Source organism: Saccostrea echinata, unplaced genomic scaffold (genome assembly GCF_033153115.1).
Source record: "Saccostrea echinata isolate AGI-Se365-2 ecotype Australia unplaced genomic scaffold, CSIRO_AGI_Sech_v1 ptg000025l, whole genome shotgun sequence".
Lineage (NCBI taxonomy): Eukaryota > Metazoa > Mollusca > Bivalvia > Ostreida > Ostreidae > Saccostrea > Saccostrea echinata.
Window position 1 is genome coordinate 22,484,148 of NW_026889774.1, and position 27,737 is coordinate 22,511,884.

At 31.9% G+C, this 27,737-nt stretch overlaps 1 protein-coding gene and 1 pseudogene across 1 annotated transcript in view; one reads left to right on the forward strand and one right to left on the reverse strand.

Annotated features, from left to right (window-relative positions):
* LOC133192964 (deoxynucleoside triphosphate triphosphohydrolase SAMHD1-like) overlaps positions 1–1,611 on the reverse strand; it is a 41,129-nt pseudogene extending 39,518 nt beyond the window's left edge.
* LOC133192190 (phospholipid scramblase 2-like) overlaps positions 1–27,737 on the forward strand; it is a 238,725-nt gene that overhangs the window by 46,384 nt on the left and 164,604 nt on the right. The window lies entirely within an intron of this gene.

Genomic DNA, 27,737 nt, shown 5'->3' on the forward strand with positions numbered 1-27,737 from the left:
TTATTTTACAGTACTTGATATTCGTCTATAACATAAAGTACGTACTTCATAACATTACGAAGAGTTAGAAAAGAGAGTGAATTTACATCCCATTTTTTCTTCACTCTCATTACTTAAGTATATTCACCATACTTTTTTTTGATGTCTGAGAACGGTAAAACTGATTTACTTCTTAATTATTGGACAAGTCAAATGATCATAAACATGCATTTTGAAAAAAAAATCTTCCTAAAGTAAACTGCTGAAGATGAAAAAATCATGTATTTGAGCTAGATGTTAATAACGTTTAGTTGTGGAAGAATTCCTTCATTTCTTTTTCCCACATTGTTGTCTATATGGGCTCACGAATAGTTGATATCAACCTGAATGACTAAAGAAACCTTTCAAAAGTGTCTGATTATAGTACTTGATATCAGTGCACATAGTACTTCAAGAACATTATGATGAGTTATAAAATAAACATTTTCTTTCATAAATGTCAACAGAAACAAAGAAAGTGAATTCATATTCGATTTTTTTTGCTTCGCTCTCATTACTTAAGTCAGTCATCCTACGAGAAAAGGACCAGTTCAGGATATATACCATGATAAAAAATAATTGTTTTAGATAGCCAGTTGAACAACATAATTCAGTAATCAGTGCACTGAAAATTTTTAAAAAATAATTATCCACAAATCTTGCATCGTTAACCTTTTACAATAATTTCAATACATAATTTGTTTTAAAGTAATATTACGGAAGTTAATGTTCGATTAGGTCTTATCTTTTTTAAATGAAGCTGAATTTGACCAAATTTTCGTTTTCGGGTGTTCAGTATAGAGCACTCAAGTATGAATTTTGAGGTCTCACGTGAATCCGATATTTATTTAAAAATCCGGGATAAATATCGTTACTAAAGTTAATCGTTACGGAAGTGAATTTCCAGCAATAAAAGTTGACATTCTAGGCAATAGATAAAAATATGAGAAAAAAACCTTTTCTCTAACATTCCTTGCAATCTATTCGGAATGCTTATTCAGCTGAAAATTTCATCATGAAATTTGTAAATGAATGAAGCGACAATAAGATTTGCAGAGGAATACGTTTTTAAACATTATATTGTGTTCACATCAAAACTTTAACTGCATACCGGTATATATCGATAAATATTTACAAAACCATGTCTGTATGATAAAATCTTAAAGTTGAAATGGATCTTTAAAATTAGAGTTAAGATATTACAAGGGCAAATTTGTAAGCGACATAAACAATTCTTAATTGGGCTTGTTTTTGTAGAATGACTGAAGTGTATCACATACTTTTGGTTGATTTCTCAAACGTTTCTTCCTGTTCATCGAGGTTGTTGGTTCTTCCCCCTGGTTTTTTGATGGCTAAGGAAAGTAATATTAAATTAATTCCTAATAATTCAACAAGTAAACTGATCATAAACATGCATTTTGAAAAAAAAAATCTTCCTAATTACATTGCTGAAGGAAAAAAAAATCATATATAACTTCGAAGACTGTAAGAACCTTTCAATTTTTTTTTTTACAGTACTTGATATTCGTCTATAACATAAAGTACGTACTAACATTACGAAGAGTTAGAAAAGAGAGTGAATTTACATCCCATTTTTTTATTTACTTTCATTACTTAAGTATATTCACCATACTTTAGTTGATTTCTTCAACGTTTCTCCGTGTTTTCTGAGATTATTTTTATTTATTTTTATTTATTTTTTTAATGACTGAGAACGGTAAAACTAATTTACTTCTTAATTAATTATAATCTATTATATATATATATATATATATATAGATATAGATATAGATATATATATATATATATATATATATATATATATATTATACTTTCATGTTAAATACTAAAATCTGATTGGTTTAGACGAATTTAACAATCCGTAATGTTACCCTCAGCGTTAGCAACATACTTGACAACGGGTAACATTACGAAAATATCACATGCGTTCAAATCATGCGTGTACGGTTCACCGTAGAATTCTCAAAACGTCGGTTGTGCGTTTGAAAGAAGCCGAATAAACGACGTCAATAAAAGCTTGCGTCCGATGTAGCTTACTTGAAAACAACAAACGACAGACGAAACATCCTTGCGAGTGCAAACTTTAGATGACAAAGGACTTTTTGAGTAGCAAACAAACAATAAAGAGGTTGGTTAATCTTTTCCGAAGCTTTCTTATTGAGAAAAATAGAAGCGGGGAGTTTGAAAGCTTTCTAAGCGTGAACTTAACGCGATCTCCGAATTTTTTAATGACACCCGAAATCAATAAGACATTCAGTATAATAAAATAAAAAGTGCACGTTTTTGAGGGTAACAGTTGAAATTGACACCCCTCGGAAAACCATTGTCAACCTCCACTGACGCGTCGGTTGACAATGGTTTTCCTTGGGGTGTCAATTTCAACTGTTACCCTCAAAAACGTGCACTATTTATTTATTTTATATATATATATATATATATATATATATATATATATATATATATATATATACGAGGGTTGTTCGAAAAGTTCGTGGACGATGTCAATCTTTGTTATACTACTTCCAAGAAATTTAAAATAAGAACAATATCATGTGTAAAAATATATTTGTTTTGTTGATCTGTGAAATTTCATTCCATTCGATTTGATAGAAGTTAATTTATTTCATTTTAAAATAAACATCTTTTGTAACCACGGCGCACACTTAAAAGCAATGTAACGTCAAAAACATAGCGTCAAGGGTTTCTTAAAAATTCTGTCTCTATACATTCACACAGTATAGTCCAATACCCACGTATTAAAAACCTTTTTCAATCATTTGACATTTATTTTTCTAACAATTGTTCTCGTTTTATAATTTACTTTGTTAATGTTTAATTTCTTTAACCGCTTAACTGTGTTTTCACAAGATCAGCAACTCTGAAGCGCCTACGTCTTTCCATGACGTCCCAACTTTTAAAAGTTTTCGTTCAGATTTTTATAGTTAAACCGTATCTTCACAGATTGTCCTCGTCCGGTTCAGAGTCTCTGTCACTCAAATACCGCCTCTACCATTTACACACACATGCACTACTCGCTAGTGGCATATTTTCGGATTCCTCCAACATTTTTAGCGTTTATTCAGGATTTTCCCCGAGTATAACACAAAACTGCATTGTTATCTGCTGCTCCGTGACTTCTACAACGTCATCGTTTTTGTCGTTTTCAATGAGGACTACCTATCTTCTCAAATTGATTTCTTTTTACCGAAGCAAAATATTAAGCCATAATTTGGAATACGAATCGATGTAACAGTTCTTAATTTAACCGTCTAGGATTTTTTCGTTTTTGCTCCATTTTACAGAGAAGATGACTACAGACATTATTTAGTGTATTGCTTGTAAATTATTAAATTTTGACCTGCGCCGCGATCCAATTTTTGCAGTTTTTAATTCTGGATAAGTTTTAAATAAATCATGATATTTTTGAAAAATTTAATACAAATCATTTAAATTTATTGTTAAAATATTTCTACCAGATTTGGATGACATATGACGTTAAATAAAAAAGATATGACAGAAGTCCACGAACTTTCCGAACAACCCTCGTATATATATATATATATATATATATATATATATATATATATATATATATATATATATATATATATATATATATATATATATATATATATATATATCAGGGTTCTCCATCATTTGAATTTTAACTGTGTTGCAGACTTTACATGAACCACTAATTTTCACGGTATTTTTGCGATCAAATTCACAAACGAACCACTATTCATTATGATTACAAAAGCATACACACACAACTTTTTTGAATCACCAATTCGTTATACAAATGTTAAATGGTCGTACATATTGATAAAATATAAATTAATGGAATGCATATTTAAAACAATTAGAATTTTTCCATATAATTATGTACATACAAAGTACTAGAAGACAAACCAACTGTAAACCCCCCAAATACACAACTTAAAAAATAAGTACGTTATAAAAAAAAATACAACCTTAAATGATATACTTGTATCACTGTCTACAAGTTGTACGTGAATATTAAACCTTGATATTTTTGTATATACAAATAATACAATGTATTTTCAGGAACCTGTATACTAGTGTATAGGTCCCTGGTATATTTAACTTCAACGCAAACTTGAACGCAAATTTGCCGTGATTTTTGTAAGTTGATCGAATTTACGAATTTAAAAAAAAGAAACTTTAGAAGAGTAAAATACTGTTAGGGGGTGCCTTTAAATTCTTCAACAATACATTTACATCACTAAAAAGATTACGGTACGATGTTAATTTGACTCACAGTGCCAACATAATTCCAGAGACGTGGTTATCATATTTTTTTTAATTCTTAAATAATTTCTAAATATGCAATTAGCAATTATACAGTTACATGGAAGTCTGAAAACAAATTATTTGTCTTTGTTCCTTCATGCGTAAAGTCCAGCGAGGGTCTAGGAGATAATTGATTATGCAAGGTGAAGCAAGAAAAAGTGCCCTAATTCAGAGGTAATTAAGTGCTCTGACTTAAAAATTGAAAGAAAGTAGATTTGTTTGATTAAAGTTTCAGTTAGAGATAATTTATGTTCTGACTTTCTGATCTGAACTGTGTCGGAATATTTTTACTGTGTCGCACACATAAAATTTGAATCGTTACTGTGTCGGGGCCGACACAGTAAAACAGCTCATGGAGAACCCTGATATATATATATATATATATATATATATATATATATATATATATATATATATATATATATATATATATATATATATATATATGGGGGGGGGGGGAGGGTGTGTGTGTATGGGAGGGTGTGTGTGTGTGTAATATTGCAATTTAACTGTGGACTCATAGAAATTAAAATTATTTTAGGATTATTGGTTGCAAAAAGTACATTTTAAAGAAATTATTTCAGTGATAAAATATAATGAATGCAGATCAAAATCAGAATTTGATAAATTTTAAAAGAATTTGGAATTCATTTTTTAATCGAAAATAGATAAATTTGATACAATAAAAGAGTAATAAGAATAAATTTGCTTAGTTAAAAAATAAACAGATTATTTGATAAAAAGATATAACTTAAGATTACTGAAAGGTCAATATAAAGTATCTGCCATTCAGTCGACTGAATGGTAACTGATAGATATCACGGAAAAGTCACTGACAGGCTCCGTTCAGTGTCTTTTCAGTTAATATTCGTCGACTGAAGCGTGTATTTTCATCCTTTGTTTATTGTTAATATCGGCATTAATATATCGATATTATTAAATCTCTTGAATGTATCAATATTTTCAAATCAACGTTTTTTTAAGTCGATATCATTTATAGCAATTAATTCAATCAAAAAAGAATGTGTTAAATCACTAAGATACAAATAAAAATGGTCCATTACAATTGTTCCCCAAACTCTCTCCGTACACCCTTTTGGTGCCCCGTTCTCTGTAATTATAAGCTTTATTAAATTAGGCAAATTACTGTATTATAGACGTTTACAACTTATTTCTAAAGTATCTAGTAGATTTATCAACTCACATAAGAAAATGAGTATGAGTCAGCCAGATTTAGTAACATGTGCATACTTGTGATTTCGATAATTTCCATACGTATCATGTCACAGCATGCCATAATTATATAAAGAGCTACAATTTAGATTTCAAAGAATTTCACTGAAAAAGTAGAAAGTTACAGCAATCTGAATATGAATCAATCAGCATTCAGCACACGTGTCCTCGTATTGATATCTGATGATTCATAATGATTTACATGTACAATGTACTCTGATTTTCGTCCTCATTGGTGAAAACTTTTTTAAAAAGTTATAAATACTTAATACTTAATACTTAAATACTTAAAATCGTAAAATTATAAATACTTATTATCTTAGCCGATCAGATTTTAGCACATGTGTTTAAGCCTATTTTCTAGATTCCTCACATACAAATTCTTATAATGCCTTATAATATATTAATATATTTGTCTAAGTTTGATACAAAAAGTAAAATCTGGATATGGTTGAAAAACTAACAGATAAAGAATGGAGTCCCGAAAATATATTTCTATATCAATTAAATCCAGGCATGAGATAATTCGGCCGTGTATACGTCACTGTTGTTGATTTTTCACTGTTGCTAAAATTCGTTTTCAGGAATCTGTGCAGCTTTGTAACCAACTATATCCAACCATTGTCACCATGTTGTAAATACTGTGTATCAGGATGACCGGGTTGTCAGTGTTCATTTTTTTAAAAAAACTTGCACAAACCATCATACCAGATGGAACATGGTAAAGATTTATATCCTCAATGGGAGCATCTTCTTTTGAAAACTGACATAATTAAACACCAGTTTCACCATGTTTACTACCATTACCTATTTATTTACATGCATATAAATGTTCAAATCAGTATATATTTGACCGTCATCGTTTTTCTATTGTTATTGATAGGTATTAAATTTGTGTCATTATATAGTAAAGTAAGAAACAGGATATATATCGACTATTACCGACAGATAGCTTTGAATTTGTCACGTGATGGTCAGCTGATCGACTCTGCAGCGAAAAATGTTTGACCCTTGAAGTAGTGAACCGATAAAAGGAATCTTAAACTAATACTTTGCTTTGAGTTCTTCTTTTTTCCCCTGAGAAATGTAACAATTCACCATGCAAAAGTACTGATTTCAGTACAGGAAATTAGTTTCTATACATCCCGGTGAGGGCGCTGCAATGGCAAGAAAATCACTATAAAGAAAAGAGGCCCATGGACCACATAGCTCACCTGAGTATCTGTGACACTTCTTTTTCATCCATTTCTATAAAAAGCAACTGTCTGAATTTGTTGTGGGGAATGATTGTATAAAGTGTTGAAAAGCGTTCGTTTTGATATAATCGATTTTCGTAAAAATTTCTGACTTCAAATTGTCTAAAAGTTCCATTGAATTTTTAAGTATCCACATCTGATTTACACCACTTCTCGAATATATTGTTGTACAATACTCCTGAGGTTTCTCCTTTACTGCTGTTAATATTTCAGTAAGAAGTAAGGAAGGACAACAACGACAACGACAGACAACGGACAAATTTTGATCAGAAATGCTCACTTGATCCTCACTTGCTCAATGCTCACTTTATCAACCACTGGGGGGGGGGGGGGCAGCATTATAACGAGAAAAAACAAACTTGAAACCCTTTCAAAGTCGGAGTCTGTCAGACTCAAACGGATATGAATCTAATTCAATGCACAGTTGCTTGATGAGTATGGAGGCAAGCACATTCAGGGTGATGTTGGTCTTAAATCTGACAAATTTGATTTTAGGGGTGAGCCCCCATCCCCTCCTCACATCTGTGCCTAAACTTGCATGCGGTTAGACAGCAGGTGCCCTATTAAAAGCAAGCCAGCTACCCACTGACCTTGAAAATTAACCGACATTTGGACTTGGCTTGAATCCTGAGTGGCCAGCTACCATGGGTAGTTGTTCCAAGAAACTGGGTTTGGTTACTATTCATTCATTATTTATTTGGTTTTTACAACAACTGCTCGGAGTATTTGAGCCAACCAAATTGACGCTGGTTTTTGAGCCAACCAAATAGATGCTGATTTCTGACAGCCAATCAAATATCTTGTAGGTATTTATTAATTTCTGAGATTTCCCTGGGATATTCTCCTTAAAGTATATACTAGACATGTAAAATTGTAAATAATAAATCCAGATCTCTGATGTCTGTTGTTCATTAATTTTTCGAAACTAAGTTGACATTTAAAAAAATAATCATGCAAAATCAATGTAGACCTTGCCCATGCTGCCTAAATCTTGCCTCGGATGACTTGGAGCACGTGGCTGTCATTGGGGTAACTAACAGTAATACTTATCAAGGCTGATGGGCGACTAACATGCACCTTTTCCATAATCCAGAGATCACAATAACATTAAGGCCAACTTTAGAAAAATGTTTGCTTGCCCTCTCCCGACTCGGTCTGAAAATATTGGGTCGGTAGGTAGGTGAGGAATTCTTTTTCTCAGAAAATTTCAATTTCAAAGCTAATTTTTTAAATTATATTTTCCAGGGTACATATAAAAAATAATTGCTTCCTGGAGGTTAAAATAGTTTTGAATTGGGCCATTTTTAGCCAGTCGGTCGGGAGAGGCCAACCAAACAATTTTTTAAAGATGACCTAACATCCCATATTATAATTTAAGCCTAACTGATTTTTCCAAACTCACAGCGTGTGAATTTATGTCAGATTAAAATTGTATACTTGTAGCTTACATTTACGCTAAGCCTAACTTGCCTGAGGCTACCCACTGGCGTTTCTTCTAGTCATAGAGGACTGTGGTTGTGAAAGCATTGCTTAATCTTGTGGGACCGCTTCCTAAGTCTCATTTTCTGTAACTACTCTAATCTATCCGGAATCCCTGATGGCACGTATTTTACTCTACATCGTCCTTCTAACTGCTGCCTCGACCATCTGTCGACTTGGCATCCTTTTACGCTTTGCTGTATTCCCATCTATTTGTGTTTCCCCTTTTTCCTTGATTTGGGTGGCAATACAGTCCGATGCCAGCGCATATATATGATATTTCTACGATATATCTATGTTAAAGGAGATGGGTGAACAATGCGCGCAGAATGCCTATAGCTTCAGATATATAAAATTCATAATAAGTTTATGAATTTAGTATTAATGGACTTTTGCGAGAAGCGCTGACTTTTACAATCGACGATTTACTTTTACACTGGGGCAATATACGGCAGCTCTTTTGCGATATAAATATTTAGCTTAATAATTAATTAAAGGATAATAATTGACATTCAAAGCATATATTACATTGGCTAGGGAGGGGAACAAGAAACGCCCTATACTAAACCCCTCCCTTTCCCACCTTGAGCAACTCCTGGCAAGTTTTCCTTCCGGAACATTTTTTCTTCCTTATTTGATCCCTTCATAAAATGAGACTGAAAGGAGATACTACCCCTCAAGAATAAGGTATTTTAAGTTTTGTTATTCTACCTCCCATCATCTCTCGTGTAGATTGCATACCGGTAAATCATGTTAGTGCCCCTAACACCCTACCTATGACCACTAGTAAGGTTTTCTAATCTATTATCAATTCCGTACCTCCGTACATAATTCATGTTTAAATGTCAGAGTAAGCCGTCGAGTGTAAACGTCAGTGCTTCTCGTAAAAGTCCTATAGTAAAGTTCTCATTATTGAAATTTATGAAATTATGATAAACAAAACTTTACTGAGGAAAATTTTCTCAGCAAAAATTATTCTAATATTTATAAAATAATATGGTATTAGTGGGGTTCGAACACTAACAATAAAAATCCTGAGTATCATTTACCTTCGAGACTAACACGCTAACCACTAGGCTACACAGCTCTTGATGAATTGTGGCATTTAAATCATGTTTGTGATATGACCCTTGACTAAATCGACTTAAGTATTTCTTGGAAAGATGCGAATGTTGTGTCATAAAAGTGTACTTTTAAGGTATAGTTTGTCTTTGCTCCATGTTTTTGTTGACCAAAAAATCTATACTTTTTCGCAAACTTTGAGGATAAACTTTGAAAAATATGGTGCGAAGACCCAATCATATCGAAAAATTCTGTTTTGGTATGAGAAAATCATCCTTTTTGCCCTCTACTGTGTGTATGCTATTTCATAAGCAAATAATTTCAATCTTAGTGAGATTTTTGCAAATTTTGGAGATTTAACATAAAGTATACTTTAATTTTGATGAAATATCTGAGAAAATTTTGTTATAATTGAGATTTGATTTTTCACCTTCATGTTTGTTGCACTATAGGCATTGTTCGCCCATCTTCTTTTCAACATGACAACCATTCTACATTTTTCAGTATTTTCTCTACGAAAATCGGGTCTCGAGGTGTTTGATTATATTGCGTAATATATATGTAAAATTCACAATCTCGATGTTTTACCGCGACGAAGGACGCAAGAGTAAACATCCTTGCGCTGGTATTAAAAGCATTTATCACGATATATTGATATACGCAATTATTTCAATATTTTAAGTCGCAGTATTTAAGTAATCGATATCATTCTCGAAACTTTATAAAAGATTTAAGTTTTTAAATTTAATTTTTTTGCTATAAGAATAATTATCATTATACATGTATATTGTTCTTTTTACGATGAGTAGTTTACCAAAGACATTTTGAAATAAGAATCACGAAAGTCTTTCATTTTATACATTCCCAGGAGCCAATGTACATTGGCTTACTTACATTGACCAGTCATTCAAAAGAATATCTACTAAACTTATTAATTTAATCATTGTTTTAAGAAATAACACTTATCAACAGCATCATTTAACTTTTTATCTTTTGAGCATTAGGATATCTTCTATAAGGTCAAGACCTAGTGAATAAAAGGTGTCTACAAATTTCTCAAATTTAAGAAATAGATCCCTTTAATGATGCTGTATAGCTTGATGAAGTATGGTGTATTTTTTTTTAATAATGTTTAGTTAAGTTCAACAAAAACATTTTTTTAAACTGTCATTTTCAATGGAAAATGAAGAAAATCATAATATAAATATAGAAGTTTTTTTTCCCATCTCAGAGAAAAAATTGATCAATATTGCCTACAGTCCCTCAGAAAACTGCCATTCATATCTTCTTGACCTCTTCTTTAAGATAATATTCAGTTAAATATAGGCATTGAGATTACTTTTGACATGATTTCAAATTGAGTTCTATGAAAATGCTTCATTTTCTATATAATCTGTTATAGCTGTAAAGTGCCTGAAAAAGTATGTTTAAATCAATTATGAGTTCATACAAATGTAATGTATCTAGCGCCAAAAAGACAGTTGAACTTATTTACTTGATCTTGACAGTAAATTTTAAATATTATTTTCTTTTACAAACTCTTAGTCCTGGGAAAACCCATTTCATATAAAAATATAACACAAAAAGAATCAAGCGCTAATTGATAAAAGAAAATGCGACGATTTAAATGGCCATTCAAAGTTTTATATACATGTGTATTTACAATCTACAATCTTCAAGTTAAGACGTGCCTGCATTTTTAAAAACTACTAATCAATAATGAGTGCTCTATTTCCAATCGATAAAGCACAACGATTCAGATCGATCATTAAAAAATAATCTTTAAAAATATCAGAGAATAATCAAACTTCGATCTTGATAGGAATACCACCTAAATAAAACAGAGTGTTTTAAAAGAAGATATTTCTGCTTGTCTTGACTTGTAAACCTTAACATTTTTCGAAAATCATGTCATTTTAATTTTTGAAAAAAAAAAAAAAAAAACTGGAGTTCAAATCGCTTTTAGACATGAAGGTTTATGAAAATCCTGCAACATTTGCCTCGCTCACAATAATGATATTCACAACGTATGACTTCAAAAGACGCCTTTTCATCGATTATTCCAGGCAACAACTGTTCAGAAAGTTACACAAGTTTTATATAAGTGCATCAACTAGTGCAATGACATTTAAAACAACCGTATAAGTGAAAAAAAACTTACATAGATATGTTTTCAACAATTATCGGCAATACGGTATCTATTTTTTTCAAACTGGTTTATGCCGTTACACATTTTAAATCTGAATAATTATTTAAAATTTAAAATAAAATATATTTCGACATGTCTTTAAAAATCTTAAAAAAAAACATTAAACATCCTCAAAAATGATGTTTTAATTTTGGAAAACCCTATTAGTGAATCACTTAACACGACTTTATTATTTCACACAGGTTATCTTCAATTAATTTTATTATTCACATGCTGCTTTATCCATGATGAATTTGACCACTTTTCACGGACATGTAACCGGAAACATGTCATTTTTTTTCTTTTGTTATCATATTGAATACATTGCACATCAGTCAAGAGAAATACAGAATTAAAACTAGTTCTAATTTTAATGGACACCGTAACAGATGTTTCCCAAACGCTTCGCCTATTCCCTTTTGGTGCTCAATTCCCTATAAATTTCTTAAATTAGGCACAATCTTTGTATTATAGACTTTCACAACTTATTTTCCAAAGTATTTTGGGGAAATAAAAATCAATGCACATATAGTGCATGCTTATGCACGTGATTTGGAAAATTCGCGTAATTATATCTCAATGCATTTGAGATAAATTCAAAGAATTTCAATGAAAACCTAGAAAATTAAAACAACCCTACCAATCAGAATTTAGAACACGTGCAAGCGTGCCCTCATATTCATTTCTGATGTTTCCGTAATCTAGGGACTTATTTATTTACATACACTCTGAATTTCGTCTTCTTTCATGAAAAACTAAGAAAGATATAAATCCTTATAATCTTAGCCATTGGCAATCAGATTTCAGCACGCATGCCTGTGCGTATTTTCTAAATTTCTTACATATATATTCTTATGGTGCCTTATAATATATATCCATGTCCTAATTTTCAAAGTATTTTATTGAATAGTAAGAGAGTTACAGCCTATAAAGTATTAGCCAATCAGATTTCAGCACACGTACATTCGATCATGCCCATGCATTCAATTTTGATAGTAGCACAATGTAGGAACCAATTATACCTATCTATACTGAAAGGAAAAAGAAACACAGGGTAACATAATAGGCGAAAAATATTTGACTTAATGGCCAAAAATTATGAAAATTGTTCAGAGGTGTGTCTTGGTTACTGTGCACTAAAATCGGTGTTCAAAATTACTCAACCAAGAAATTTATGACGTCACCTAGGAAAAGTGGTAAAAAGCCCAAAACGAGTGCATATTGATGATGTCAGGATTGTTAACAGATTTTTTAGTACTACTTGATGCACTGGAGGTATAAACATCGTTTTTCACTATTTACAGTCGATATAAATTTCTTGTAATCATGATACAGCCTGATGGAAGTCCCATGGGGTCTAGTAATTGAATTGCCTATGTGAACAAAAAGGAAACAAAGTGTTGCTGTGCAGTTTGTTGTTAATTTTCCACCATCGAACATTTTATCCGCTGTCAGAGAGGAACAGGAATGGTTTCCAACCAACCGTGACGATGACGTTGACGCGTAACAACGTCATATGAAAATAAGGGTTTTCATTCTGCCACCTGTGTAATCGCCACGGTATTACCACTGAAACCGATTCTGATACAGTAAGCAATCACAAGCATTACATTCACTCTAAAACTAAAAAAAAAATCATTGCTCTATTTAAGTCCGTGAGCTCGTCAACCTTACGTTGGTGATAATCTCACTTGCGCACATGTGCGTCGTAAGCCTAATTATTCAGCATGTTCACCCCCAGGAAAAAGTTGTCAGTGTTTGTCAAGAGTTTCTAGTAAATATTCATATTTTCCAAATCAACTGTCATCCGTATAAATTCTATTTTTTTCCAATTCAAAATATGTGAGACTAACTAAACGCTCGGACGGGTTTGATGGCGTCGGTAAGCCCTTCTAATCTCGACCAACAAGGGGCTGGCTTGTCGAAAGGGTTGGATAAATATCCCTATGAGAAAGAAAAATGCTCTGAAGATCTTCATGCACAGGAGAATCAAGGTTGTGATAGACGCTCGAGGGAGATATTGAGAATTTTTATTTTCATTCTTGGGGGGTACCGTCATATGAATTTCAATAACTTATGAATTATCAGTCAAAATCAAATGAGATTTTGGTAACTTGTTCATTAAAGATGAGTTTAAATGATAGATAAAAATAATGGAAAATACCTTCGAAAAATAGTATTAATTCACTTCAAAGGTTTACCCTGCGTTTCTCTTTCCTTTCGGTATATGTTCAAAATGTCATCCTCGTTTGTTTAAAAACTAAGGAAGTGAAATGCCATTTAAAGTTTCGGCCAATCAAATTGCAGTACACGTGTATGCGCGTGTTTTCTAGAATTTCCGTATGAAACATATTGTAGAACATTATAATATACACCAAAATGTCTTAAATATCAAAGTATTTTGTCAAAAAACAAGCTAGTTATTGAGATATTTGCTTCAGCCAATCAGAGTGAAGCGCACGTGCATGCGCGTGAGTTCATGCTAATTTGACCATGTCTTCTTGTCTAGACTACTAATATATCTTTAAAATATGATTTTCAAAGCATTTCATTAAAAAATATATAAGTTACGGCTATATCAACTATATCAGTCATTTCGCTCATGTGTGCAAGCACGTGCGAGCAAAATGACCTTAGTTCCGCAAATCTATATTTCTATTAATCCTAAAAATGTTTCACCTCAATTGGATGATCACTCGAGGACAAAAGAGTACCAAGGAAGAAGACGAAAAATAACAATAAGAAGAAACAGAGTAAAAACAATATGTTCCCAAACTTCGCTTTGTTGATTGATTGATTGATTGTATGCTGTTTTACGTCCCGTTCGAGAATTTTTCACTCATATAGAGACGTCACCATATACCGGTGAAAGCCTTCAAATTTAGACCTTTATCCGGCACTCAGGGCCATTGAGCAGTGAGGGATCTTTATCGTGCCAACGCCTGCCGTGACACAAGGCCCCGGTTTTTAAGGTCTCATCCGAAGGACCCACAACTTTCACTTCAAAGTGCCGAGCGCTTGGCAAAGGAACAGTTGCTACTTATTTTTTTATCGACTTAGGTCAGTCACGGTCGTGGTTCGAACACATACCTTCCGATCACCTATCGACTGAGCTACCGTGGCGGCAACTTCGTTTGGGGAACATAAAAATATTATTTTTATAGTTCAACATTAAAACAGCAGTACCGTGAATTAATGTAGTTCAGGAATTGTTTTGCAAACTCTAAGTGTTAAGCAAGTTAATAGACCTTTAGAATATTATCATTATATTAATTATTAATTTCTGACTTTGACCTTAAATCTTTTCAATGTTTGAACAAAAGATGACATTTTTAACAACCTCATTATTCTTAAGAACTTTGTTGGCAGAGGTTTTTCACAAACCAAAATGAAGTGCATAAACACAACACAATCAAATAAGCAAAAGTTTGAGGAGGCTCAAATTCTGAGTCATCAAGCAGACATATGACATCCTACATGTGTTTATCAAGGAAATTATTTCAAGTCGCAGTATCGAAGAAATCGATAACATTTTCATAAAAAAAAAAAATTAAAGTTTTTAAATTCAATTGTGTATGTTATTAGATTTATAGATTATTCAATATATCTCTTTTTACGATGCGTAATTTAGTAAAGGCATGTAGAAAATTGAAACTCCCAGGGGTTATGTACAGTGATTTTTATTACATTGAGCAATCATTCAACAGAATATTGAATTTTGTTTTAAGAAACAACACTTGTCAACAACAATATTTGAACTTTTTTTTTTATCTTTTGAGCTTAAGAATATTTAAATCTGTTTTTCTTTTTCAAGCTCCAAGTCCTGGAATATCCCATTTCAGAAAATGATTTACCACAAAAAAGAATCAAGCGCTAGTTATTAAAACTAAATGTGACATATGGTCAAAGTTTTATATATTTACAATAGACAACGCAAGTTGAGATGTATGTGCTTTAAAGAAAATCAATAATGTGCTCTATTTCCCTGCACAACTATTCAAAATGAATCATTATCTAAATATGATCAGCTCTATATATTGTGCTGAGAGGAGCCAATTCAATTTTAAATTCACACAAAAATTCATGTCTCTCTATATCAAAATATATTAATAATGATTAAAATCAAATATTTATATACTGATTTAAGTGGCCCTTTCCATCCTAAGCTAATGCTTACCTCTTGTAGTTGCAGCTTAGAAATTCTCACTTATCTATGGATCGTGTTTTCTTCTGCAAAAATGAAATATAGTCCTACATACTATGCCTCTTGAATAAGTAGTGTTTACAAACTTAACTCACGAGTCTCCGTGAAGTAAAATGGCATTTAAATTATTAATCAAACACGTAACATGATTCTTATTCAAAGAAGGACTGTAAAACATAACTGCACAACACGCATAAATTTTGGAGGTCAATATTTGAAGCGATATTTGTATATATTGATATTTATAATTCTTAATTTTTTTTTAAATACATATGCATACATTTATATATATATATATATATATATATATATATATATATATATATATATATATATATATATATATATATATATATATATATATATATATATATATATATATATATATATATATATATATATATATATATATATATTAGGGATGTCAGATCGGTCAATTTTTGATAATCGGTTACTCGGACGTTTTTCCGATCGAGTACCCGGGTACTCGGTAAAAATGAAAATACAAGACAGTATGTTAATTTCTTGAGCCCGGTTAAGATCTGTTATATATATATATATATATATATATATATATATATATATATATATATATTAGGGATGTCAGATCGGTCAATTTTTGATAATCGGTTACTCGGACGTTTTTCCGATCGAGTACCCGGGTACTCGGTAAAAATGAAAATACAAGACAGTATGTTAATTTCTTGAGCCCGGTTAAGATCTGTTAAATCCCAAAGCTGTTTTATCACGTTTATAAATGTATATAAACAACTGAGTCAAAAGGAAATGATTTTTTGGTACCAAATTTATTTATCAAATAAACTCAAAAGACACAATTAATACATAAAAAAAATGGATTACAGTTCTTGTTTAGGACCTATTTCATCAACGCAAAAGGACAATCTGTTACGCAGTTTTGTGATGTTAGACAAACGAAAGAGAAGGAAAAGACGTTCTTGGGATCGCTAATCTAATATTATTTCATAATTTGGTTGTTTCCAACTAAACCTACCACGCAAACTGACTTTCAAATTTTTAAAATCTTTAGTTATTTCTAATTATTTCTTCACTTTTGAAGTGGGTAGCGGTATTTCTATGCATGTCAGATTTCGCTACCGTATATTACTTAAATAATTTAAAAACGATTTGAATATAATAGACCATACTTAACGATGTTTACTGAAAACAATCATTGAAGCCATCCAAAAATTAAGGACCACAATAGGTGAGAAAAGCTGTGTACCAGATGATTGGTCATTAATTACTGTATATTTACAGCCACAGGCGATAATGGGTGTTTTTTAGGTGTAGATGACGACACGCTAATTACCGTATGAATATTTAATAATTATTTTGATAAGTTTTTGATAAAAATATGTACTTTGAAATAAGAAAAAAAATGTACTTCCGAGTAACCGAGTACCATTTTTAGTATTCGATACTCGGACGTTCGATCGAGTACCCGGTTAACCGGGTACTCGTTGACATCCCTAATATATATATATATATATATATATATATATATATATATATATATATATATATATATATATATATATATATATATATATATATATATATATATATATATTTAAGAAATGAATTTAATTTTTGAAGATTCATGAGGACATGAACTACGACGCTTCACGCCGGCATATTTCATGAAGCGCGTTAGCGCTTCATGATAAATATGCCGGCGTGAAGCGTTGTAGTTCATGTACCTCATGAATTTTGAAAAATTAAATTCATTTCTTATATTTACATTATTTTTCTGCTGAGTTGCCACAAATTATGCCATTCAACTGTCATTTTCTAAGCAAAAAAAATTGCACTATAGTTTTGACGTCAAGTTCGGTATTATGACGTAACAATGGAGATATTCATGCTCATCTCATGGTAGTTCATGAGAAAATGAACAAGCTTCTAATTTGCAAAGAATCTTAAAGAAAAATACTTGGAAATGTAAATATATATATATATATATATATATATATATATATATATATATATATATATATATATATATATATATATATATATATATATATATATATATATATATATATATATATATATATACATTTCCAATAAATTTCCTCTATGATTCTTTACAAAATAGAATACAGTTCATTTTCTCATGAACTACCATGAATGGGCATGAATATCTCCATTGTTACGTCATAATACCTTACTTGACGTCAAAACTATAGTGCAAACTGCTTTGCTTTAAAAATGACAGTTGAATGGCGTTATTTGTGGCAAATCATCAGAAAAATATTGTAAATATAAGAAATGAATTTCATTTTTGAAAATTCATGAGGTACATGAAATACAACGCTTTACGCCGGTATATTTATCATGAAGCGCTAACGCACTTCATGAAATATGCCGGCGTGAAGCGTCGTAGTTCATGTCCTCATGAATCCTCAAAAATGAAATTCATTTCTTAAATAAACAAGAGAGATAACTGTCAAGGTTTATTTTAAAGGCATATAGAATTCGAGCCTTAGAACTAATCAATAGATTTATTTTATTAAAGAAACTTGTTATGCTATATTAATATACGACGGGATACACATGCATTAAATATAATTATTTTGATAAAATGTCTATGGAGAGAAACAGTTACAAAATGAAAACAAGAGATGAGAGATTCAATGCTTTTTACTTCTTTGTGTAGTGAAAATATTTTGAGGCACAAAGTCTCATTAAATCTGAAGATATTTTTCCCTTTTAAATTATTAAATCTCCAAAAGCATGAAACCTGTTTTTCGCACTGTTGAATTCATCCCTCTTGCTTTCTTGAGTTAAGGTTTTAAACAATTCATCGAAATATTATATACATAAAGGAAAAGACTAATAATCATTAAATTTTTAAGTGCCATCATACTAGAAAGAAGTACCCGCATATAATGTTAAAAGTATCAGCATATAACAAAAGTATCAGCATATAAAACAAAAGTATCAGCAAAAAATCTAACTTTCGGCATGTAAGGAATAAGTATCAGAATATAGAGACAAACTATCAGCATACGAAGAAGTTCCAGCATAAAGATAAAGATTCAGCCTACAATGAAGTTTCGGAATATAATGAAGAAAAATTGGCAGGCATGCTTATGGAAATTCCCTAAGATGTGTCTTTAGACGTGTCTTAGGATATTACTTAGGAAGGTGTAAAACGAAAGTATCTTAGGGATGTCTTAAGTTAAGATGTCTTAAATTCCATTCCAAGCAGTTCTATTTTTTTTCTTTTTTAGTTTTTGTAAAACAAATATCACATGTTGTTACTATGTTCATATGCCATCAGATACACGCGCGGATGTAAGGGTTGGGTGGATGGGTGGGTGGGGTGTCATTGGGTTCGGTCCCCTGGAATTTTTTGGAGTTATTAAAAGTAGAAAGTACATGTATATAGTAAACTAACCCCCTACAAAACATGAACCCCTGGTAAAAATGGCAAGGAAAATAATATGCATGAACATGTTCTGTATATTTGTGAAGACAAGCGACTTAACCCCAACCAGCACACACACCCTCCCTCACACACACAAGAAAAGATTTATCAGGTTTGGAAAAGTTTGTGTTTTTTTCCCTTGGTTGTCAAAAAATATATCTGAGTCTGAATTTTCTTTAGTGGTTGCCCCCCCCCCCCCCCCCCACCGGAAGAAATGCATGGATCCGCATATGATATGTATTAGCATGTTTCACACGTTTAATCGATGTAATTGCGCTATTTCATAGATTTCCACTACATTTGTAGCAGTTTAGTCAATTCTGATCCCAATTTCATGCATTAAACTGTAATATATATATAACAGAGATACTTGTCTACAATCAAGCTAGCAAGAAATAAACAAACAAAAAAGCGAAACTTTATACGTTGGTTTATTCAGATACATGTATTTGTATTACTGGATAAGTAATTTAGGAAAAAAAGTTTTGAAGAGGGAATACCAATATGCAACACCACTATTGTGATGTATTCCCTTAAATTAACATTATATAAAAAAATAAACATTATATTTATCATACACATATAGAGACCGATGAAAATTAAAAATTAGATATATTTCAAACCATAAGTTTTTGTTGTTTGTCCCCATATGATCAACAGTGACCTCTCTCTCTCTCTCTCTCTCTCTCTCTCTCTCTCTCTCTCTCTCTCTCTCTCTGGGAAAAGCAGGGGTAGTGCCCGCATTCATCCGCGTATGCATTTTGTTTAAATATTTTCTATGGTGTGTTTTCTATATCATTTATACTGGCTAGGTCTACAACACATGTACCAGGTAGGTGCAATACACACATGTTTTAAAAATGCTAAACCTTTCCTTAAATAATTTTAATAAAGATATAACTACTGACAAAGTGATAATTTTCCTACTGTCGTAACCGATTAAAAAACAAAATAAACTATCAAAGGAAATGCCAGATTTTTCAGTGAATTCAGAGAGAGAGAGAGAGAGAGAGAGAGAGAGAGAGAGAGAGAGAGAGAGAGAGAGGATATACTCGAGTCCTATTAGCATGGGACTGCATCCTCCTATACCCCATCTCAACAAAAAAAGAGAACCAATAAATGAAACTACTTCAGAACGTTTTAATCTGCTACATGCTTACTACATCAATTAATGAATGGATTTTTATTCCTTTCTCTATTTCCCTTTATTCAGGTACATGCTTACATTTACAGGCACAATGTTTAGTAAATTGATATATAATTATTATACTTTCATGTAAATTAGTTTAATTTGATTCGTCGAGAAACATTTGTTAAAAAACACTATTACCCGCTGAATAATGCAGCCACGCCCTCCAACGTAGCAACAGTCAACATTGCTTGACGACGGGTGATATTCCAAAAAATGTTGACTGCGCAGAATTTATGCGCGCAAGGTTCACTGTATTATGTATTTGTAGAAAACATTCAGTATAATATAATAAATATTGCATGTAGTTGAGTGTAACATTGAAAATTTTCACCCCTCGAAACTATTGTCAACCTCGATTGCGCCTCGGTTGAAAGTGATTTTCTTGGGGTGTAAATTTTCAATGTTTCACTCAACTACATGCAATATTTATATATTAACTCATAAAAGAAATTAATATCTTACAAAACTTATTGTATTAATTACATAAACAATGTGCTTTCAACAATTCCTAGTTCTTTTCTTGGCAGCAGCGCTTTTTAAATCATCTAAGATACCGGTATGTCTTAGGATAACCTCGTCGTTGTCTTAAAGTTAGGACTAAGATTAGGAAGTCTCCTAAGATAGGATAGCTTCGCTGGCCTCGCTTAAGACTAAGATTTGTCGTAAGTTCGTCTTAAGAGATGATAGCTTCATAAGCACGCTTGCAGCTCAAAATATCAAAGTATCATTATATAACAAAGCTGTATCAGTATATAAAGAAAGAGTATCAGCATATAATGAATCCGTAAGAGTCCATAATGTCGAACTAAATCATATAATAGAATCAGCATTTAAAGACAAATTATCAAAATACATAGAAGAAATATCAGCATCTAATGATAAACTATCAACATACAATGAAGAAATATCATACAGCATGAATTTAACCCACTTACGGCAGTTGAGGTGTGCCATTTTTTCCTAAAATTGTTAAGAAAAGACATTCACAGCAAATTTTCATGTACTTTAAAAAAACATTCATAACACTAGCATATTTCTAAACAAAGATTTTCCAAATGTTTATTAACAAAAGACCTCAAATGACCGCTTGTGACATCCGACAAAGAATAGAAGACTCATGCTAAAGGCCAATCTTAATGATGTCATGCTAACGACCGTTCTGAATCTAATTTTTTACATTATTTAACATATTTTATGCTCACACATTTTTTTTTTTATAATTTATATAATTAATAAATAATTTTAAAAAAGTGATTTTTATTATTACCTTTATTTTCTCTTTAGACCGTTCACGGTAGCTCAGTCGGTAGAGCGCTCGCTCCGTGATCGTTCGAATCTCAGCCGCGAAAAACCTAAGTCGATAAAAAATGGGTAGCAACTGTTCCTTCGCCATGCGCTCGGCACTTTGAAGTGAAAGTTGTGGGTCCTTCGGATGAGACCTTAAAAACCGAGGTCCCGTGTCACGGCAGGCGTTGGCACGATAAAGATCCCTCACTGCTCAATGGCCCTGAGTGCCGAGTAAAGGTTTAAATTTGAAGCCCTTCATAGGTATATGGTGACGTCTCTATATGAATGAAAAATTCTCGAATGGGACGTATATAAAACAACATACAATCAATCAATCAATTATTTTCTCTTTATTGTGTATCCGAGATCTTAAATGTTGTAATCATCCGTATCATGATTATTTTGGCAAAAAAGTAAAAAAAACTTTTTTTGTGTGTCAAGTACGTTTTCTCTTTCCAATTGCACAATGCACATTGATGGGTCAAATTTCTTTAGTTAGTAAAAAATGTAAGAGTCATAATAATCATTTTTTCTCTTAGAGAAATGATATCATTAGCATTACTAGAATGCTTTCGTTTGGTGATGGTGGGGTTAAATTCGAGTTGCAAGTCCACAAAACATCCAACTAGATTGATTTAGCTATATATATTTAACCAATTCTATTATTTTAAACTCGAGAGTGTATGAAGAGGTAGGATTACGTAAACTTAATTTGAACATTTAAGCTGAACACGACTTGTAAATAGGCATACGCCAAATTAATTTTCATATCTCCAAAATCAGCACTGGGATATAAACACCCTTCGCATTCGTTACGCCTGACTGCTTTTACCAGGTGGCTGCTGCGTTAGTGCATGTAAAACTTACACTGTCTTTTAGTTTACGTTTTCTTTCATTGAACGTTCATTTGTGTTTATTTCACTTTGTAATGCATTGACCTGTGCAATGATATCGAATATCTTTGGTAAATATTTTTTTCTTGTCGTGGCAGAGGCATACAGAAGTCCCTTTTTTGTCGCGCTCAAGTCTATCATAATGACAATGAAAGAGATTTCTGTTCAATTAAACTCCCTGAAGCGAAATACATTGAACTCAGAACAAAGCTGAGGCTTATATAACGGCTGGAAAATGGCAGTCCTGAAAAGACTAATATGGCCGACAAAGATAACTCTAATCCTTATACGGATCGTGTTCAGCTTTGATGAGAAACTTAAAGTCGCATGGAAATCGGTTGAAGAGAAACATATACCCATATGCCATGAATGTAACAGCGTTATCCTTTATGATTTTACAGATTTTTTCTTATCATTTGGTTCTAGCTTATTTACAAAATTCTTGAAATGGATTCTTATTGCTATTTTTTTCCTGACCAATTCCTATCAGGATAAGATTTATTTGTTCTGTTGTATAAAGCAAGGCCTTTGACTACAATATGTTTAGATGCTAGTTAATTGCTGTGAAAGTTTACACACATAATTAAACTGCATCGTATATTGTAGAAAAATGACAAATTAAAAAAAAAACGTGTACACACTTTTTTCAGAGATTTCGAATGGGTTCTGCTCCAATCATTGATGGTGTCTTGATTGACTTATTCCTTTAAAATATCGACTTGAGATGCCATGAACTCGACGTTTATATAACAATAAAGATTAATAAATAAAACACAACTAAATACAAATAAAATACAACTAAAGGTATTATATATCTATAATAATCTAGCCCCAAATACTTTTCCTTAAGAACACTTTATATTAAATCATCAAAATAATATAAGTATTAATAATGTATATACAGTATTGAAAACATTCTTGATGATTATAACAATATTTACCTTTTTCAGTCAGACAGCTACTTCTATTTTTGTGAATAATACCAACACAAAAAAATGTTATTTTAAATATATATGTGGACATGTATAGATGAAATACATACATACTGGTTCTTATTTCAATTTCATTTTATTAAAAACGTAAGTCTTGGTTTACAAGGAATGTTTTAGTCCATCATAAAAGAGATGTAATATTACACCATTGAAACAACATTTCTTTTCAAATACGCGGCAGCTCACTGTACTCCCTTTATGAAGTGTTATTATTAAGATTGCCTTTAGATTTCGAGAACAGGAAATGATAACAAGAGGCCCATGAGCCACAACGCTCACCTGACTATGGCCCTTCTGTTCTTTATCAGCAGATTTTTTATGCCCCCGTAATCGAAGATTAGGGGGCATAAAGTTTTTGCTCTGTCCGTCCATCTGTCTGTCTGGCTGTCTGTCTATCTGTTTGTCCGCAAAAACTTTAACCTTGCCCATAACTTTTTGATTGGTTGGAGCTATGGTTTTCATATTTCACATGTGTATTCCTTTTGACAAGACCTTTCTTTGGATACCATCATATTTGATCTTTTGATAGTTGCCAAGTTTCACAAAATTTTACCCAACATTAACCTTGGTCATAACTTTGGACAATTGATACTAGGGCTTTCATACTTCACATATGTTTGTGACAAGACCTTCCTTTGGATAGCAAGAACTTTGACCCTTTGACCTTGACCTTGGTGCTTGACCTACTTTATGAAAACTTTAACCTTGGCTATTACTTTTGAACAGTTGGTGCATATTTCAAAGGTATATTCTTCGAGACAAGACCTTACTTTGGGTACCAACATATTTGATTTGCATTTGAGAAAGTTGTGACCCCGTCCCATCCTCAGCCCCACCCTCCCCCATGCAGGTGTCATGATGTGAACAAACTTAAATCTGAAGATGCTTCCCCAAGGAGTACACGGCGGGTGTGACTGATCGGCAGGGGATGCTCACTCCTCCATGGCACCTGATCCCACCTCTGATGTTTTGGAGGTCCGTGTTTGCTCTGCTCCTATTTGGTATTGTTTAATGGACTTCTGAGCTTGAATACTGTTCGTTATCTCCATATATTTCATTCCAAACATATATGAATAATCATGGCTTTGCTATTCTCAAGAAACAGACTTTAAAAGATGTTTCCTATATATTCAGAATTCTTATGAAAACTTTTATTGGCCATTGTGGCCCCATCCTACCCTTCGGGGTCATGAATTGAACAAATTAGAATCAACACTACCTGGAAATGCTTCGGTATAAATATAATTAATGATCGCTTTGCTGTTCTTGAGATGAAGAATTTTAATAATAAAGATTTTTCCTATGTATTCCTTTGAAGTTGATCGCCCTTAGTGGTTCAACCCTAAGTTATGCTGGTCTTTGAAATGTTGACTTTATTCTGTTCTCAGTTTATGGTCTTGGAGCCAGGATAGACAAAGGAACAGCTTCCGAGTTGTTTCAGTCAGTCGCTGAAACTCAGATGTGTCAATTATCTTCACACAAATACGATTCATTTCGAGTGGACCCCATATAGGACCAATGAAAATCTGAAAGACACCAAATACAGCTCTGCTGCATAATGGATATTTTTACATATTTATATATATATCTTTTATCTTTAGCATTTTATGCTAAATCTTTAATCAATAACACAAGTTAAAAATTCATAATCTGTAACACTGGCTTCTTACTTTAAGAATATATGTAGGTACAATTATTTTCAATAACAATTTTTTTTGATAAGTTAAACTCTGAACTAGCTAAAGACTTGATACTTGTTATCATTTCTCATTTTTCCATCGCTTTCAAGGAAAAAAATAGTGTAAACTCAATATAAAAATACACCTATGACTTATAAACATTGTTGCAATTTGAAGTGCTAAGATTTTTAACTGTGCAGAAAATATTCTGTTTGACATTTGCCGCGACAACATATGATGTGGTTGTTTTTCCTTTCTCGGACCCCAATACACAAAACGTCAACATTTGTACTTTTAATTCTGTTAAATTCGCCTGAAAGCAGACTAAAATATTTACGATTATTATTTAAGATTATTTTATCATAAAGTTACGATAATTTGCCGTTTTAGAATAAACAGATCTAAGATTCCTCCAGTTCGTAAGACCTTTGATTTTCCGGCAGATTCTAATTACGTTAATTTTATATGAGGAGAGAATATTTCTGTTTCTCAAACTGCTTACATCAACTTTATACCTTATTTCTTAATGATATATTGGGTAAATTTGAATGAAAAAGCACACGTTTTGCAGCCGTACTGTCGCTTTAAAGACTTTTGTTAAAAAAATGTGAACAGATGACTAAGAATTATAGTCGATATATTATTGTGAAAACTGATCAACGTTTAATAATTTCAAACCTGATGTTGCATTTTGTCATTTCCAACCGAACTCAACTGAAAAACAGCTTGCCTGAAATCTTTAAAATCCATTACAGTAAACATCCACATCAATATTTCTATTGTTGTCAGAAAATCCTCTTCATTATCGACCGCAGCAGCAGCTGATCTATTTGTGGTTGTGTTAGAAAGTGCACATGGGGAAATGAGACGTTATTTCTTTATTATTTCAATGAAATAATTCTTTAATGATAATATGAATAAAATCATGAGTAAAATATTTTAAAATTTTGCTTAAAACTAAAAGTTTTAATTGTTGTTATTATATTTCAATTTTATTTTCATTTCTTATCAGATAATTCTTAATTTATGATTACATAAAAAGAGTTTACAATAGGTACTCCCCAACCTGTGTAAGATATGAACGCAAATCGTTACAGCTGCGAATGACACAAGAATATTTTTTTCTTCATTTGCACCGCGCTGTGCAGAATGGCCTACTCTGCGGAAATCATCGGCATCATCACGTGACAAAGATCCCGTTCCTCTTAAGATCTGAATATAAATAGGCCTACATCTTCATTTTAATGAGAATAAATTCTCATCATTTATCACTGCCTTTACTATATCGATGAATCAATTTAATGAACAAATGTACTGAAATTTCTATTTCTTTATTTATTTTTAATTATTTTTCGAACCAACTTCGAGACAGAAACCTGTTGTTAGATTACCATTGACGTATTTTTATAGTTATATATCCAAACTTGACACAAATGTGTTGGACTCTCTGGTATCTATTATTTCAAGTCCAGTGGGATTTATCTAGTCGACATATGAACGGAAGTAACTATTAATTGATAACACTTCGTCGATATATCTAAATGTCGAATTGAAAGCCACAGCAAGTGTCTTCTTCTTTTCATGTGTAAGTTTTTGAATAAATTCTGCTTCAAATGAATACAAAAATACGCCTGCTAATAACGGGCGCAATTGGTACCCATGGAAATTCCGACAGATTGTTAAAAGACCTGATCTCCAAAAAACTACATAGAGAATCTCAAGCATCTTTTTAATACCTACTTCAGAGTACTTGTGTTTACAATCAGAATGTTTATTAACAAATTAATTTTGCAAATGACCAATGGCAAGGTAAGTGAATTTACGAGTTCCATTTTCATTGAAAAAGCAATGATTCTTGATTATATTTCTTTTACACTTAAAATATAGGGTGAGTTAACCATGCATCGGACACATATCTTGCTTCGGACAACTTTAAGCAATAATCTTTCATTGAACCTGAGTCTCCCTGTGTTTTTACTTGTTTCTGTCTTGAAGGTGAAGATTTAAACTTTTTAATGATCACGACTTTTATTTTCATGTTGTGATAAAAATACCACAAGAATGGCCTTGAAATTACGTCATATTTTGCATCATCAAAGGGGAGTAACCAAAATTTTACGATTTTGCCATTTTTAGAGTTGTCGTACTTTTAATTAGACTTCAATCGTTGATTGTTGATGATTAGCAGCAATTATATTTTCACCATTTTAACTGAGTTCACCAAATCTATAAACGGACCAAAATATAGCAAGTTTGCTTTTTATTACAGATTTGTTTCTTTTTCCAATGTATATGAAAGGAGTAAATCTGTTTTATTTGTAATATAATAGACGGAACCAGCATATACTTTCGAAAGTTTGTATGTTTTATTGAATTTTTTCGTAAAAACAAACGTGTTGTTGACTTCTGATTACAAGATCACGAAACACGTGTTGTGTGATTGATCAATATTAGAAAATAAATTT